We start from the raw sequence: 18,120 nt of genomic DNA on the forward strand, positions 1-18,120 counted from the left end.
GCAGCGCAACACGCAATATCTGCTGTGATATGAAACGGTACCGCTCAAAAAGAGAATTGCCTGGAAATGCAAGAACATCTATAATCAATAGTCTGATAATCATCTCCCGCCGAATATTTTATTCTCTGCGCAGTAATGCTGCACCTTCATCCACGGGATTGTTATCAAAAGGACATGCCATGGTAGTGAAATAGTCGCCACCTAATATAACTTCTAATGTAGGCCTACTGACTGAAGTTTACAGTGATTTTCTGAAAAAACAGACGAAACTATACTACACCAAAACTCGCCCGATGACTGAATGAATGAGGAAATCAAAGACCGTGTGTGGCTGAAAGAGGGCGGAGACAGAGAGAAACTCAAGGTTTTCTGAGAAAAACCTGGTCCAGACCAGGTTAGTTTCAGAGAGCATGTTACCATGGTAACTGACCGAGAGGTTAAGTTACCTCTCTTTGTGAAACAGGCTAGAGTTACCCCTCTCTCTCTGGTTTGAGTTACCTCCCTTTGTGAAACGGAAAACTCAGAGTTTCCCTCATTTCAGGGTTAACAGACTCAGAGTTTTTACTAAACCTGCTTTGTGAAACAGGCCCCAGGCCTGAGGAGTTAGCTCTCCTGTGTTGGGCCATGTGTTTATGCAGTGGTTGTTTTGTTTCTCCAATGTAGAAATATTTGCATTCCTTGTTGCATTAGACAGCATAAACCAGATTGCTTTTGTGGGTGTTTGTGGTGTTCTTTCCTTGGGATGTACTTGTCTCTGTCTGAGTGTGTTACTGGGTTTGAAATACACAGGGATGCAGTGTTTGTTGAAGGTCCTCCTGAGTTTCTCTGATACCCCAGCCACATATGGGATGACTATGTTGTTTCTCTTGTTTTCTTTTTCTTTTTCAAGAACATGAAATCAAGCCACTGTTCAACTTACTAGAAGTTCAAGGAGCCAATGGCCAATCTGTACCTTACCTGGGATACATTGAGTTGAATGTAACTTTTCCCAAAGAGTTCCTAGGAATGGAGATAGATGTGCCAACACTCGCTTTGGTGTGTCCAGATGTTCAGGATTTTTCCGATTCACCCATGCTGATAATGCACAGAAAGGACCCCCAGTTGGTCCCACCTGGCCAAACCGTGTTGGTGGAATGTTATGTTGCAGCAAGTAGGTCCGTTTCTGAAAAATCAGTGGTCCTGGAGCATCCTTCTTCATCTTTGTTGCTGGTGAAAACCCGTCTTGTTGATTTACCAAATAAAACAGCCATGCAAAGTCCCAGTAGTACTTACCAGTGAGTCAAAACACGATGTTATCATTCCTCAGCGATGTATCATTGGTGAGATCAGTGCCTCAGGAAGAAGAACGGAGACGTCCATCTCTGTATTGATTATAGGAAACTCAATCTCCAGACCGTAAAGGATGCTTATGTGTTCCTGAACCTGGAAGAAGCTTTCTCTACATTCACCAGATCAAAGTGGTCTTTGGTCCTCAACTTAAAATCCGGTTATTATCAGATTGAGGTTTGAAGAAGTGGACAAACCCCAAACCGCCTTCATCTGTCCCATGGGGTTTTGGGAATTTATCGGATGCCTCAAGGTGTTACAAATGCTCCAAGCACGTTCCAACATTTAAATGAGAGATGTATGGGAGATATGAGTTTAAAGGGGGTTCTTGTATTTCTCGATGACATCGTTGTTTTTTCCAAGACATTGGAAGAGCATGAAGTGAGGCTGATTGAAGTTTTGACCCATCTACAAGAGTTCGGCCTTCAGCTCTCCCCAGAAAAATGCAAGTTCTTTCAAACGTCGGTCAAGTATTTGGGGCATATCGTTTCTCAGGACTGAGTGGAAACGAGCCTGGAAAAGTGGAAGTCCTGAAGAAGTGGCCAAGACCTCAGGACCCGAAACAGCTAAGGTCTTTTCTTGGGTTTTCAGGGTACTATAGAAGATTCATAAAATACTATTCCAGCATAGTCAAACCCCTAACTGACAGGTTATCCCCCACTACACAAATACACCAAACACAAGACACAGACTTCTCAATACGACAATCCAAAGAAGCCATTCGGTGATCGCTGGACTGACAGCTGTGAGCTTGCATTCAACACCATCATTAAGAAACTCACCACAGCTCCTGTTCTTGGCTTCGCTGATCCCAAGTGGCCGTACTTCCTCCACACCGACGCCAGTACCACAGGCCTTGGGGCAGCCTTATACCAAGAGCAAGATGGTCACATGCGAGAGATTGCATACGCTAGCAGGGGCCTGTCATGCAGCGAGTCAAGGTACCCAGCACACAAGCTAGAATTCCTAGCTTTAAAGTGGGCTGTTGTCGAAAATTTTTGTGATTTTCCCTGATGTATGTCCTTACCAGTGCCAAACTTGATGCCACCTATTATAGATGGCTGGCAGCCCTCTCAACATTCACCTTAAAGCTCCAATACAGGCCAGGTAAACTGAACTGTGATGCAGATGGCCTTTCGAGAAGGCCACACAGAGGACTCTCAAATGACCTGAAGTCCCAGAAATAACAGGAGTGCATCAGTCAGTTCACACAAACACATTTTGGCTAACCTTGAGGGTGGTGTGAGCCAAGAAATTGTGCACGCCATCTGTGAGAGGCATCTTGTTTGTAGCATACCAGATGATTGCGGAGACAGCCATGGAGGCATGGCGCTGGTCCAGTCCTTAGCAACCTCTCCTGAGTCCCTGCCAGACCATTTTGTGGACGAGCCTGGTGGCTAACCTGGCCTTTCTCATCTGTCCGAGGTTGAAATAAGAGATGTGCAGCGAGCTCACCCCTGTCTCCGGGAGGTAATAACTAAAATTGAAAGTGGAGAAAAGCTGCCTCCAACGGACAGAAAAGAACTTCCTGACATTCCTGTCCTTCTAAGGGAGTGGAGTCATCTTGAAACACAAAATGAAGTACTGTACAGGAGACGTCAAGACAATGGCAATCACATATCAACTTGTTATACCTAAGGAGCTCTGGACGGTCGTTCTTCAGAGCCTTCAGAATGATATGGGCCACCTAGGAAGAGAGAACGTACCTTGGATTTGGTACGGACCAGATTTTTCTGGCCAAAGAAAGGTGCATCCGTAAAAAAAGTGTGACTATCAAATGAAATATTAGAAAAAGAAAATGAATGAAGAAAAATTACTAAAAATGAATAACTATAATTTATTAAAAACTTCACACGGAGAACCAATTAAATGTAGGGCCTTGACTCACGTTCAGATTGAGATTGAGTATTATCAATAAACTTATCGTTAATCAAGTAAATATTAGCGATCACCAATAATTATCAAAGATAATAATAAAAATTACTCTAGAGTTCCTGGGGGCACCACTGTCATAAATGGAGTGACAACTATTATAAAAGTCTCATTAAATATATTAAACTACTAATTAAGGGTTGAAAACCGATAAATGTATTGGTTTACTCAGTTTAAGGATTTAAAAGTTATTTTCTTAGTAGAGGTTAGCTCATTCATCTTTGTGTAATATTAAAAAAACAGACATATTGTAAACACAAACATTTATTAACAAATTAATAAATGCAACAAACAAAACACAATAAACTAACTAAAGCTAACAGCAAATGTGTTTGTGTGTGCGTGTGCGTGTGTGTGTGTGTGTGTGTGTGTGTGTGTGTGTGTGTGTGTGTGTGTGTGTGTGTGTGTGTGTGTGAAACACAGAGGAAAGGTGTGGGGCTTGGAACCCTGCAGAGATGGTGTGAACATTTAAGTCACACAAAAGCCAGCAGGCTGAAGATCTCAGAAGTTATAATTCAGGTTATAAAAAAGTTACAGTTCTATGCTTAGCCATTCATAAAGTCTTATAACATGCAGTAATGCCCAGTTGGTGATTAGTTACCAGGCCATGAGATGGGAAAGATAAGTTGCGTTGCTTCGATGCCAGTGGCTGGTCCTTGTGAAGGAAGCTGGTTGAAGAAAGGTTCTTGTCCTGTTGTTTGACAAAAGAGGAATCGGATCGCTCTTTGTTCTGCTCAGTTGAGTTTGTAACCGGTTGGTTAACCTGGCTGATGAGCCTACTCCATATAGGCCATGTTCAGGGCCTAGGAACAGCTGGCAGCTGGTCCCTGGATCCAGCGAGAGAGAGAGAGAGAGAGAGTCGAGTCGAGGAGATTCGAAGAAAGAGAGTCCAAGAAAGAGAGTGAGCAGGAGGTGTCCTACAGTTTTATAGACTTGATGGTGATGTCATCACCAGAGGTCAGTTCAGCCAATGGACTGACAGTCTGGGGATCCCCTGGAGAGTTCACACCTGGGTGTGACCTGTTGGGGTAGAGTTGCAAAGCAGGCCTTTGTCTGTGACCATGCGCTCAGGGACAAAGGCTACGAGGCTTTTGGGCCTAGTTTTTTCCTTTGTTTGATCAGGCTGAGGCATTCTCATTATCAAACTGAAAGTTCACATTGATCCAGAAATGAACAAGCATCTTTGGGATGCCGGTTGCACCTACACAGATCATTTTATGAAGTATGCCATACCAACCCCAAATCAGAAAGCTCAGACTGTCGCCAGGTGCCTTTGGGAAAACTTCATGGTCCATTATGGAATCCCAGAGCGATTGCATAGCGACCAAGGACCTGACTTCGAGTCACAGACAATCAAGGAGCACTGCAGAGTCGCTAGAATCCGTAAAATCGTAAAAAAAAATGTGGTGGTGAAGCAAGCTGGAGATCTCCCAGTCTACACCCTCAGACCAGAGAACAAGAAAGGCCCCTTGCGGACCCTCCACAGAGACCTCATACTTCCCTGTGGTTCTCTTCCACTGTATGTTGAAAAACCTGTTTTGCCAAAACCACGCATGCCGAAAACACAAAAGTCAGGATCAGTGCGACTGTGAGGATGACATTCCATACGAGTGGTTCAGAGAGCAGCCTGGCAAAGAAATTATGAGATTTAACTGTCTATGAAGTTCCCAGACCAAACATCCACCCTGAGGCCCTTTTGCCAAAGAACGAGGCGAGGAACCTATCCCAACAACACCTACCTGTTGATCCTCCAGTCGGTGAAGAACCCTTACCTGTTGATCCTCCAGTGTGTGACAATCACTTACCTGAAAACCTATCTGGTGATTCAGTCAGCGCTGAAACATGAGACCCACCTGAAGTTCTGCCTTCTGCTTCATCTCGCACAGCATCCTTCACCCTGTTACCAGACAGCATATATATTTATATGTATATATATATATATAATTGCATATCAAAAACCAAGATGTTTGAATTGAAAACACTGAAATTCATCGTGGAAAAATCAATTAATTAAATATAATGTTTTGTTTATGATTGGAAAACAGATGTTCACTTAAAAAGAGAACTACAACTGTAATAAAATAAGCTATTTAGAGTTTTAATTTGTAATAGCTGGGTTGGAGATGTTCTTTCATCCAATCGGAGAGAAGCTCCCGCCCATTGACCTGATCAGACTGGGTTCACTTCCTCTGATGCTGCTAGGGGGCGGAAGTAGCTCAGTCCATAGGTGACTTGGCTGGGAACCGTAGGGTCGCTGGTTCAAGTCCCCGTGTGGACCATGTATGGAGCGTGGACTGGTGGCTGGAGAGGTGCCAGTTCATCTCCTGGGCACTTCCGAGGTGCTGTTGAGCAAGGCACCGAACCCCCGACTGCTCGGGGCGCTGGTCACTGGCAGCCCCCTCGCTCTAACATCTCTCCCTAATTGCATGTATAGGCCCTGATTGTGCATGTGTGTATTTCGGGTCTGTGTGTGTGTAACACGTATAATAATAAGAGTGAAAAAATCCAATTTCCCCGTGTGGGATTAATAAAGTAATTCTTCTTCTTCTTCTTCTAGAGAGAGAGAGAGAGAGAGAGAGAGAGAGAGAGTAGAAGACGAGTCACGATACACACACTTTGGGACAGCAAAACAAAACAAAACAAAAAACGTGGATATAACTCAGTGAAAACTGTTGTAGAAAAATGCACCGGTGAGAAAGCGGCTTGAAATGCTAAATCGCTATTATTATTAATTGCATTAGATATTTGTCTTTTTATCAGAATCAGAATCAGAATCAGAATCAGGTTTATTGCCAGACAATTTTCATTGCTAGGAATTTGACTTGATTTGACAGTGCCTACATAAATATAAACATGAACACAAGCAAACTAAACATATGGCATTGAATTATATACATGAAATATAAGTGACTGTATTTGTATGACCAGTGCAGGTGGTAGTGTGCGAGTTAAAGTGTCCAGTTAAAAAAAAAAAGGGGGGGGGGGGGTGTTAATATAACACCTGTGATTTGGGTACGTTAATATAACGTGTGAGTTCCAGATGTCGTTAATATAACGAATGACAGTTAAGTGTCTTTAACTGAATTCCAAAGCCTGATGGCAGAGGGGAAGAAACTGTTCTTGTGGCGGGAGGTTTTGGTCCTGATGGACCGCAGCCTCCGGCCAGAGGGGAGAGGTTCAAACAGATAGTGTCCAGGGTGGGAGGGATCAGCAGCTATCTTCCCTGCTCTCCTCAGGGTCCTTGAAGAGTAGAGTTCTGGGAGGGAAGGGAGGTTGCAGCCAATCACCTTTTCTGCAGAACGTATGATATGCTGCAGTCTGCACCTGTCCTAGGCAGAGGTAGCAGCGTGCCAGACGGTGATGGAGGAGGTGAGGATGGACTCGATGATGGCGGTGTAGAAGTGGACCAGCATTGTCCGCGGTAGATTGAACTTCTTCAGCTGCCTCAGGAAGTACATCCTCTGCTGAGCCTTCTTGATGAGGGAGCTAATGTTTGGCTCCCACCTGAGGTGCTGGGAGATGATGGTTCCCAGGAAGCGGAAGGACTCCACAGTGTCCACTGGAGAGTCACACAGGAGGATGGTGGAGGGTGGGGCTGTGCTCTTCCTGAAGTCTATAGTCATCTCCACTGTTTTTGAAGCATTTAGCTCCAGGTTGTTCTCCCTGCACCAAGTCACCAGTTGGTCGATCTCCCATCTGTAGGCAGACTCATCCCCACCAGAGTCCAATGAGGGTGGTGTCATCCGCGAACTTAAGGAGCTTGACGGACTGGTGACTGGAGGTGCAGTTGTTAGTGTACAGGGAGAAGAGCAGGGGAGAAAGAACACAGCCCTGAGGAGAGCCGGTGCTGATCGTCCTGGAGTCCGAGGGGAGGCTTCCCAGCCTCACGTGCTGCTTCCTGTCCGTCAGGAAGTCGGTGATCCACCTGCAGGTGGAGTCTGGCACATTGAGTTGAGCTTGTCCTGCAGACGAGCCGGGATGATTGTGTTGAATGCAGAGCTGAAGTCCACAAACAGGATCCTGACGTAGGATCCTGCAGAGTCCAGATGCTGGAGGATGAAGTGTGTTGCCATGTTAACAGCATCGTCTACAGACCTGTTGGCTCTGTAGGCAAACTTCAGGGGGTCCAGGAGTGAGTCTGTGATGGATTTGAGGTGGGACAAAACCAGGCGCTCAAAGGATTTCATGACCACAGAGGTCAGGGCGACAGGTCTGTAGTCGTTTAATCCAGTGGGTCCTGGTTTTTTGGGGACTGGTATGATGGTGGAGGCCTTGAAGCAAGCTGGCACACGGCATGTCTCCAGTGAGGGGTTGAAGATGTCTGTGAACAGAGGAGACAGCTGGTCTGCACAGTGCTTCAGGCAGGATGGTGACACGGAATCTGGCCCAGCAGCTTTGCGGGGGTTCTGTCTCTTGAAGAGCCTGTTAACGTCTCTCTCAAGGACAGACAGAGGTGTCGGTGGAGGGGGGGGGGGGGGGGGGGGGGTGGGGAGGGGCAGCTGTGGTGGTAGGAGGTTTACAGTCTCTATTGTGGTGGTGGGGGGAGAAGGGCTGATGGGCTGGAGCTGGTGGGTAGTGTGCTGGGGGGTGGTGTGAGTACTGTCCAGGTGATCTTCAAAGCGACAGTAGAAGTCGTTGAGGTTGTTGGCAAGTCGTTGATCATTAGCAGAAGGGGGGGCTCTTGGCTTGTAGTTGGTGATCTGCCTGAGCCCCCTCCAGACAGAGGCAGAGTCGTTAGAGGAGAACTGATGTTGTAGCTTCTTGGAGTACAGCTGTTTAGCGTCCCTCACCGCCCTGCTAAACCTGTACTTGGCCTCTTTGTACTCTGCTCTGTTGCCACTTTTGAAAGCCCTTTCCTTGTCAGACCTCAACTGTCGCAGTCTGGATGTGAACCTGGGCTTGTCATTGTTATAAGTCACCCTGGTGCGTGTTGGTACACAGCAGTCCTCACAGAAGCTGATGTATGAGGTCACAGCTTCTGTGTACTCATCCAGACTGGTGGAAGCAGTCCTGAAAACATCCCAGTCAGTACAGTCCAGACACGCCTTTAAGTCCTCTGCAGCTTCACTGGTCCACTTCTTTGATGTCCTCACCACAGGTTTAGAGAGTTTTTGTCTTTGTCTGTAGGCAGGAATCAGGTGGACCATGTTGTGGTCAGAGTGTCCCAGTGCAGCGCGGGTGACGGCGTGATAAGCGTTACTGACTGTTGCGTAACAGTGATCCAGAGTGTTCCCCTCCCTGGTTGCACATATATTAATTTCAATTTCAATAACATAATACGATTATTTGAATACTGTTTATTTTATTACTGAGAATCGTGATGTCATATTGTTCGGATTTTTAAATTCTCAGCCCTCTGAAAAGGCTTGACAGGAAGCACACTGAAGCTATAACTCGTTTTTTGTCCTTGGTCTTCTTTATTTCTTACAAAATGATGACTAGGTGACTACAAGCCATACACCTGAAATAATTAACCATAAAAAAACAACAGTATAACAGTATTCATGAATTTTTTTTTTACAATACCTTACCTTTTTACAATACCTTTTAACTTAAACAGAATATACATCTTTAATATTTATCAATCAAACGTCTTCTTATGAATTAAAGTAATGAATTGCAATAAAGACAGCAGACCCAAATGATTAAACAGTGTCTCATACCAACATTAGCAGCTAACATTACAAGCTAAATGCTGACAACAGCCAGCTAAACGCTAGCTTAGAATGCTAACGGAGTTAGCCTAGCATGCTAATCGGGAGCTAGTGAAAATGCTAATGCGAGCTAGCAGCGCTAATCGAGTGCTAACCGCGAGCGCTCCTTCTCAACATTCTCGATCGTTAGTCAAGTTAGCTGCTGTGAAGAAGGGTTTGGAACTCCCCCCAGATGTAACAGCTAGTTAATCCACAAGGCTATATATTTTAATGAGTTAAACCGCTGCCTCGGCTGCTCCATTTCTGTGAGGCGCATCCACAGGATGGAAGTCCCACTGCCATTTTGTGCCATTTCTGGCGGCCATGTCCTCAACAGAATCCTTCAGCAAACAGGTGAGATGCCTGTGTAGCTCTCTTAGTGCAGATTTAGCGCCTACGAAGTTTGAGCCTCTGTCCAACCATAACTTCTTTGGATGCCCCCTGAGCGCAGTGAATTGAGGAGAATTTTCGGAAGATTGGTCATCGACGAGGTCGGCATGAATGGCTCTAGAAGCCATGCAGCAGTACACAACTCCCCAGACTTTTTTCTTGACCCTCTTCTTTACAGCATCTCTCACCTCGACAGGGCCGAAGAGGTCTAGTGTGATGTACTCAAATGGGTTAACTCTGCTGGTACGTTCCCGGGGGAGGTCTCTCATCACTTGCTGGCACAATCTGGCTCTCTACTTCCTGCAAGCGAGACACTCATTGATCACCTTCTTGACTGTCCTTTGACCTTGCACCGACTAGGCTTTTCTTCTTGAACGCAGCAGTGTTGCAGCAACACCTTCATGATTTGAATCATGAGCTTCTCTTGCCAGTAAGGTTCCAAGCCACGACTGGAAAGGGATTAATGGTACAGCTGTTCCGTCCTCATTCCAAGACTGGACTCTACCACCACACAGCAATAGTCCTGTATTGTCATCCTTAAACACAACCAGGTGGTTTAGTGTCATGTCTTGAAACTCTACGTAGTGCCGGGCTGCAAGAGCCAGGTCTTGGAACGCAGTTGCTCTTTCTTCTACAAACAGCCCGGAATGCTTTGCCTCCCACTTTGCTGGATCATCTGGCAACAGTCCCACACAACTTTGACAATGTACTGAACCGCTTCGGTTCAACAAGGCGCACAAGATCTACAAAGCTGACTTTTCTCTTTGGTCTCACTCGCTGAATTTGGATCTTGACCCTATAAGTCTATGTCAACGTCAGCTTTGCTGGGGTGAAGCCTTTTCTTCGACTGAGTCCTAGTGGTTGCAGCTGAGAAAGCTTTCCTCTTGAGCCTCGAAATGTCACCAGCAAAGGTGGGCACTATCTCACTGGCAGTCTTCACTGGCCAGTCAGCTTCTGGCCATTTTAGGAATGCAGCTTCTTTTTGCTACACTGACTCTTCACTGAGCTCCTCAGGGGATGCTCCCCTCTTAATAATATCTGAAATGTTGAGGTTTCCCTCAACCAAATCGCCAATCTTCTACTGGTCTATCTTCTGGATTTCCCCAATGTGATTTGCAAAGAAGGTCTGATAGCCATAACTATCCTTCCGCCTCGCTCCAGGGATTGTTTGGCTATCTACGAAGTGTGACATTAATACGGCAATGCTTCTTAAAGTACCTCTTAAGACGGGTTGCAAAGACAGTGCCGCATAACTGTGCCTTAATCACGTCCCCCTTTTGGTTGAGGGGAGTAAGTTTGGCTTTTGACTCAACCAATCTTACGGTGACTCCATCCTGCATTTCCCACTGAAGGTAGAGCACAGCTCCATAGGAGGCCTCACTTCCGTCTGAAAATGTGACTCCCACTGGGCGGCCTATGGCTCCTGGTGGTGTAAAGCTTCTCTCGAATCTGACATAACCAAGTCTCACGTACTCCTTGAAGAGTCTTATTGACGCCTCTCGAAGTTTTGGCGAGAGAGGGTCATCCCAAGTATCTTTAGTTAGGTTGTCTTTTCCCGCCTCTTGGTAAGATTCGCTCACAAGCATCACCCCTTTCTGCTTAGCTGGTGTGGCTAGGCGATCTGACCTAACAACACTCGACGCGTTAAGGTTCATGTTCGTGCAAGTTGAGTCCCATTCTCATTTTGCCTCACTTTTTTGAGAAGTTGATGGACATCATTACACAAAGTTTGTCGGTCTCTGGTTCATAGCCGACACCTAATGCTTTGCTCTCTTTGTCTTGCATTTGATTGGCCAGAGAAATCCATGGTTTAAGGGAGAAGCTTCCAGCTTGTAAGATCTCTTCCACCCCTTCTGTGTTTTTTTCTAGCGTCTTGGCTTCATTGTGGGACGTCAAGATGCCATCCACTTAGCCGTCATCCACCAGAACCCGACGTTCTTAAACCATGGCAGTGAACTGGGACAGATTTGCCATTTCTGTAATAGCAACCTGAGCTATGCAGCCTGCAGGCTTGTGACGATGTTGACCCTGACTACGACAAAGACCTCAATCTCGTCTTCCGGGCGGTCTCTCCAAAGGAAACGGTGAAGATGCCCTCCTCTGTCTTTTCGTCAAACAGAGTTATACATTTTTCTCACATCTCCTAACGCAGCATACGACCCACTCCTAAACCTCGGAAGGACTCCTCTGATTGGATTGAGGACATCCGGACGCTTGTGCAGGAGGTCGTTCAAGCTCCCAAGAACTCTTGGCTACTGTTCCAAACAATCCTTACAGGTCTAGTGGTTGAGTGAGGATTAGGAGCGACCAGATGACTGATGTACCTCTTCGGTCCCTTCCAACTGTTGATTACTTCTTTAGTGAGTTTAGCGGCAGCTCCCCTGCAGACCATCTTGTGGATTTGCTCTCCGTACGCAGTTTTCCATTCTGGCTCCTTTTCCAGAGGTTTCTCCATGTTCAGAAAGGTTGCCAACTGCACATTGGTTATCAGGAATAGTTGCAGGGTCTCCTTTCCATGGGTAAGCTGCATCCCAGTGAGGGCTTCCACAATACTTCAATTCAATTTTTTCAATTCAATTTTAATTATAGTGTCAAATCATAACAAAAGTGATCTCAGGACACTTTACAGAGTAGGTAAAGACCACACTCTGTGACTTATTTATAATTTACATAGACCCAACAATTCCTCCGTAGACTACGGTGGCAACGAAAACCTTACCTATAACAGGCAGGAACGTCGGACAGACCCAGCTCTGTGGAGGACGGCCATCTGTCTTGACCGGTTGGGAGGAAGAAAGGGAGAGAGAAAGAGAGAAAAGACGGACCGATGGATAGATAGAGACAGACAGACACACTTCCAGACATGCAAGCAACCAGTAACTATAATAATATCTATAGTAATGTGAAAATGACTTATATGTTATGGCAGTTAATACAGCAGAATAGTAGAAACAAGCACATCTAAGGTGATAGAATATGACAATGATAATAATTATTGTAGCAAACATGGTCAATGATATGTAGTGGCAATAGAAGCTACGATACAGTGAGACATACCACTGATTTTGTTTTTTGACTACAAATGTTATAGTTTATTAGACTAGTGATAGTATATATGAGTAACAGTGATAATAGCAGCAGGAAGTGTCATGCAGGACCACGGCAGCAGGCACCACCATGATTAGCAGAGACCTGCGAGAAGACAAAGCAAGAAGAAGTTGAATTAGTAACATGCATTAATGAGACATGAATGATACAGACAGAGAGGAGAGAAGCTCACAGTATCTGGAAAAGCATTATCCCCCGGCAGACTAGGCCTATAGCAGCATCATTAAGTAGAACAAAATCATTTAAAAAATAACAACATTGTTAAGGGATTGTAAGCCCTAGCTGTAAGCTATATCAAAAAGGAATGTTTTGAGGATACTCTTAAATATGGGGACAGTGTCTGCCTCCGGAATAACACTTGGGACTTTGTTCCACAGGAGAGGAGCTCGGTAGCTGAAGGCTCTGCCTCCCATTCTACTTTTGGAGACTCTAGGAACGACAAGTAGCCCTACATTCTCAGAGCGCAGCGATCTAGTCGGGTAATACGGTACTATGAGCTCTTTAAGATACGATGGAGCCTGACCAATAAGAGCTTTGTAGGTAAGGAGAAGGATTTTAAATTATATTCTAGATTTTACAGGTAGCCAGTGCAAAGAAGCTAATTGTTGGAATAATTGTACATAGAGTAATCTCATATTTAATCAAATTGCCTTTACATATAATCTAACCTTACTTGGTGTGTGTGTGAACAGCTAATTTGTGTAGAGTTGTTTTACAGGTAGAAGAAATCAGATAAGCATGACTGCTGATGAGTCACCAAAGAGGTATCTGTGCAAAAACAGACACTGCTCAACTGATTAAAGACAGAACATGTTTTAAGGACGAGCAACATGTGCCCCCTCTCCCTTAGAGTTGTAAACTCATAAAGATAATGAATTGTTTAAATGTGACGAGTTGCAGTTGTGTGCCCCATCACCTTCAGAGCTATAAATCATATTGTAAATAGGGACTAAAGGAAATAAAAAGAAAGGGCTCGGCAGAGTGTGCTTCAGAGCGGTAGGAGATTGTAACTGAACGCATCTCTGTCCGTTCTCCTTGCAAGTAAAACATATAACTCTTGTCTTTCTCTCTTTTGTTATGTTTTGGATGTTTTAGGTTGCTTGAACCTGACACTAATACAGGAGAAATATGTTCTCTTCGATTTGTTTTAGTAAGTACACGAGCTGCAGCATTTTGGACCAACTGGAGACTCTTAACAGACTTATTGGAGCAGCCTGATAATGAGGAGTTGCAAAAGTCCAGCCTAGAAGTAACAAATGCATGGACTAGTTTTTCTGCACCTTTCTGAGACACAATGTTCCTAATTTTTCGCAATATTACGCAGATGAAAATATGCAGTCCTTGTCGTTGATTTTATGTGAGAATCGAAGGACATATCCTGATCAAAAAATAACACCTAGATTCCTTACTGTGGTACTGGAGGACAACACAACATCATCCAGAGTAACAATATCTTTAGCTATTGAGTTTCGGAGGCCTTCAGGGCCAAGTACAATAACTTCAGTTTTTTCTGAGTTTAACATCCGAAAATTGCAGGTCATCCAGCTTTTTATTTCCTTATTGTACCTTTGAAGTATATCTAACTGATCCGTTTCTTCTGGTTTGATTGACAAATACAATTGTGTATCATCAGCATAACAATGAAAATGTATGGAGTGCTTCCTTATAATATTTCCTAAGGGAAGCATATATAAGGTGAATAAAATCGGTCCAAGGACAGAACCCTGTGGGACTCTGTGACTGACTTTAGTGTGCATGGAGGATTTGTCATTAACATGTACAAACTGAGATCTATCTGATAAATAAGACTTAAACCAGCTTAATGCGGTTCCTTTAATGCCAATTAGATGCTCCAGTCTCTGTAGCAGGATGAGATGGTCAATAGTGTCGAAGGCAGCACTAAGATCTAGTAAAACAAGCACAACGTCCTTTGTCTGAAGCTATTAGAAGGTTGTTAGTAAGTTTCATTCATTCTTAATCCTGACTGGAAGTCCTCAAATAACTTATTATGTAAAAAGTCACACAGCTGACTAGCGACTCATTTCTCGAGGATCTTAGAGAGAAAAGGAAGGTTACATATAGGTCTATAGTTGGCTAGTACCTCAGGATCAAGACTGGGCTTTTTAAGAAGAGGTTTAATTACAGCTACTTTAAAAGACTGTGGTTCATAACCTGCTGATAAAGACATATCAATCATATCTAATACAGGAGTGCTAACTAAAGGAAACATTTCTTTAAGTAACCTAGTTGGAAAAGAGTCTAGGAGACAAGTAGAAGGCTTTGATGTGAAAATAGTAGAAGTTAATTTGTTAAGATCAACTGTAGAAAAGCAGTCCACGAATATATCAGCTCATTTAGTTGTTTTAAGGTTCCTGGGTTTGAAGAAAAATTGGTGCCAAGCGAGTTGATTTAGTCTCTCATAGTTATAATTTTGTCATTAAAGAAGGTCATGAAGTCGTTACTACTGAGGATAATAGGAATACATGGCTCAATAGAGCTGTGGCTCTCTGTCAGCCTGGCTACAGTGCTGAAAAGAAATCTAGGATTGTTAAAAACTAAACTAAGTGAGATTCCTCCAATTTAGTGGAGAGCCACTTACTTTCCAATTTCCGCGATATTTGTTTTAATTCACGGGTTTGTGAGTACTTGTCCGTTTGCACATAGCTGAGGCACTCTTTAATTTTTTTCTAGGTCCCTTTCCTCTCCTAGGGTCATTTCTTTGCCTCCAGGGGGACAGCTACCACATTTGCAGCCACCACATTGAGGATCACAAGCCGCGCAAAAACTGTCCCTTTTGAACCACTCGAAGGCTCCCTTGTTGGTAGTTGCAGTACTCCAGATGATTGTCTCTCCATTCTCTACTTAGGCTTCGCTAGGTCCTGCCGGGTCCACAAGGATAACCTTATTTGAGAAAGCTCCTTGAACTCCGCCTTTAGTTCTGGAGAGAGTTTAGCAAGAAGCTCCTCCTGTTTGTCACTCAGTCCCAGTCCTCTTATCTCCACTTTTGGATCACTCTGCACTCTTTTCGTCTTATCCCCTTTTTGATTGGTGGCTTCAGACAGAGCAAGTAGTTGCGATCTGAGGACTCTCCTCTTCGACAGTAATCCTTCGAGCAGCGATACTTCAGGGGGCAACCGCCATCATCTCCATGGTGGCGCAAGCACTTGAAGCATGCTCCTGCTTTCTTTAGGTGGGTCTTTTTACTAGACAAGTTGAGCCGCTTGAAGACTTTGCAGGAAAACAGTTTACCTGCATGCGCATCGTCTCCACACACGATGCATACATTTGATGGAGAGTTTTGAGTGCTCCCTGATGTAGCCTTGGTGAATGCTTTCTTTTCCCTCAACCACTCAGGTTTTTTAACTCTGCTGGGCTGTATTTGCAGTTGGTCTAACTCCTCAAGAATTTCTTCCTGCCTTTTCAGGTACTGCAGTAAACAGCCAAAGTGGTTGTGTGATGAAAAGCTGCTTGCAGGATCATTCTTGTGAGTTAGCCACTTTATTTTAGGGAATCAGGCAACTTGCTCTCAATCGACTGTGCTACTACACGATTCTTCACAGCATCTTCCTCCCCCAGGACTTGGAGATCATGAATTGATCTCTCCACAGCCTGAATCAATTCAATTGTCTTCCTGGGTTGGTTCCCCTTTATGGGGGGAAGTTCTTGAACTTGAACTTGAGATTAGTAGCAATATTTTTGGCTTGTTTCCATACCACATCGTCTGCGGATCCACAACTGGCCATCACAAGGTCCCTCTTGACTTTGTCGTCTAGGCTTCCTAGAAGGTGGAATTTCCTCACATTCTCTAATCCATGTAGGTTTCCAAGCCACTGCAAGTCTTCCCCTTCAGCTTTAAAACGGTAGTAATGTTGCATGTCACTGGAGAATACAGGCAGGCGTGCTCACTCCAGACTAATCAGGGGCTTGACATTTTAAGTCCTGGAGTTCAGGCCAGAACCACCTTGCAGTGCGTTGAAAGTTCCAAGTGGTGTGCTCGCGGCACTGTTCAGTTTCATCAAACTTTCAGTCGCACTGTTTTAGCTGCTGTTTTAGCGTCAATTTGCGCCGCCATCTCTTCAACGTGTTCTTCGTCTGCTTCTCTCAGGGCTGTTGCATACTCAAACCCTGCATCTCTGACTCTTGAGTGCTCCGATTTCAAGCTCCTCCACTCACCTGTCATTTCACTTTCTCCTAGTATGTTTGCTCTGGAGGTGAGATGGTTGGCTCTTCTGGTGAAAGCGGTCTGAGCTGCTGAATGCCTCTGCTTGAGTCTCTCCAGCTCCTCCTTTGGTGATCCCATGTTGCCACCTTTTCTTGCGTTGACCGAAAGTTGAAACTTTAAATGCCACATGGGTTTTAATAGTCTTTAGCATCTGCGGGACTTGTAGACTTTCTCCCTTCTTCTGGCTTTAGCTTTAGCTAATGCATTTCAATAAACACAGCAGACCCAAATGATTAAACAGATTCTCATACCAACATTAGCAGCTAACATTACAAGCTAAATGCTAACAACAGCCAGCTAAGCGCTAGCTTAGAATGCTGACAAATTTAGCCTGGCATGCTAATTGGGAGCAAGCTAAAATGCTAATGCAAGCTAGGGGCGCTAATCGATTGCTAACCGCGAGCGCTAAACAACACTCCTTCTCAACACCCCATATCACTCTTCCAGGACTGCCTAACAGTGAAATAAACACCAACACGTTATATATTTACAAGCTACACATTGTTAGCAGGCTATTTCTCAGCTACAGCTTACCAATGGGCCGTATGCTTCTGCCAAACAGTAAAATAACTGCCGTGATCAATAACACCGGGAATCACGCAGACTTTTCAAAATAAACTGCTCAGAGCTAGAAATAATGGTTAAATAATGAAAGCCTTGACACATATTACAACAGATATTCAGTAAAAATAGTCATCTCTATTGTAATAGTTTGTCTAGATTTAATATGATTTATGTTCTATAATTCATTGAGAGCTGAGGAATTTTAAATGAACGCTCTGATCCTACTTATCGGAGGTCAGTTTTTTTTTCCGTTGGACCCCATTGAGATTTGGACCTACCTGGATGTTGGAGCCAGGAACATGAATCGTTTTACACTGTTACACATACACACCCTCCACACACAAGTGAGGTGGGACTTGTTCACCTACGGTGTTTACTGAACTGAACTTTAGAATAAAAGCAGCTGCAAACTTTATTTTATTTTTTATTTTCATACTTCCCCATCCTGAAATAAACAGGGAACCATTATTGGTTCTTAAAGAGTACATTGTGGGTGTGTCGTTCCTGTGTTATCAGTTGGTCAATCCTGGGCTCTGTAGTTGATCTTAGAGCTTCTGATATCCCTGGCCAATAAACCTGTACTATTCTTCCTTCTTCAAAGGGTAATGTGTTACACAAACACCTGAGAGGCGCCCTCACAACTTGTGGTTATCCCTGCTTGGCTTTTGTGAAAACGGCAGCTGCTTCCAGAAAGAAAACCAAAGTGGTTGAAAAAGTAAAAGAAAACAAGAGAAACAACATAGTCATCCCGTATGTGGCTGGGGTATAAGAAAAACTCAGGAGGATCTTCAACAAACACTGCATCCCTGTGTATTTTAAACCCAGTAACACACTCAGACAGAGACTAGTACATCCCAAGGACAGAACACCACACATCCACAAAAG

Source organism: Echiichthys vipera (genome assembly GCF_963691815.1).
Source record: "Echiichthys vipera genome assembly, chromosome: X".
NCBI lineage: Eukaryota > Metazoa > Chordata > Actinopteri > Perciformes > Trachinidae > Echiichthys > Echiichthys vipera.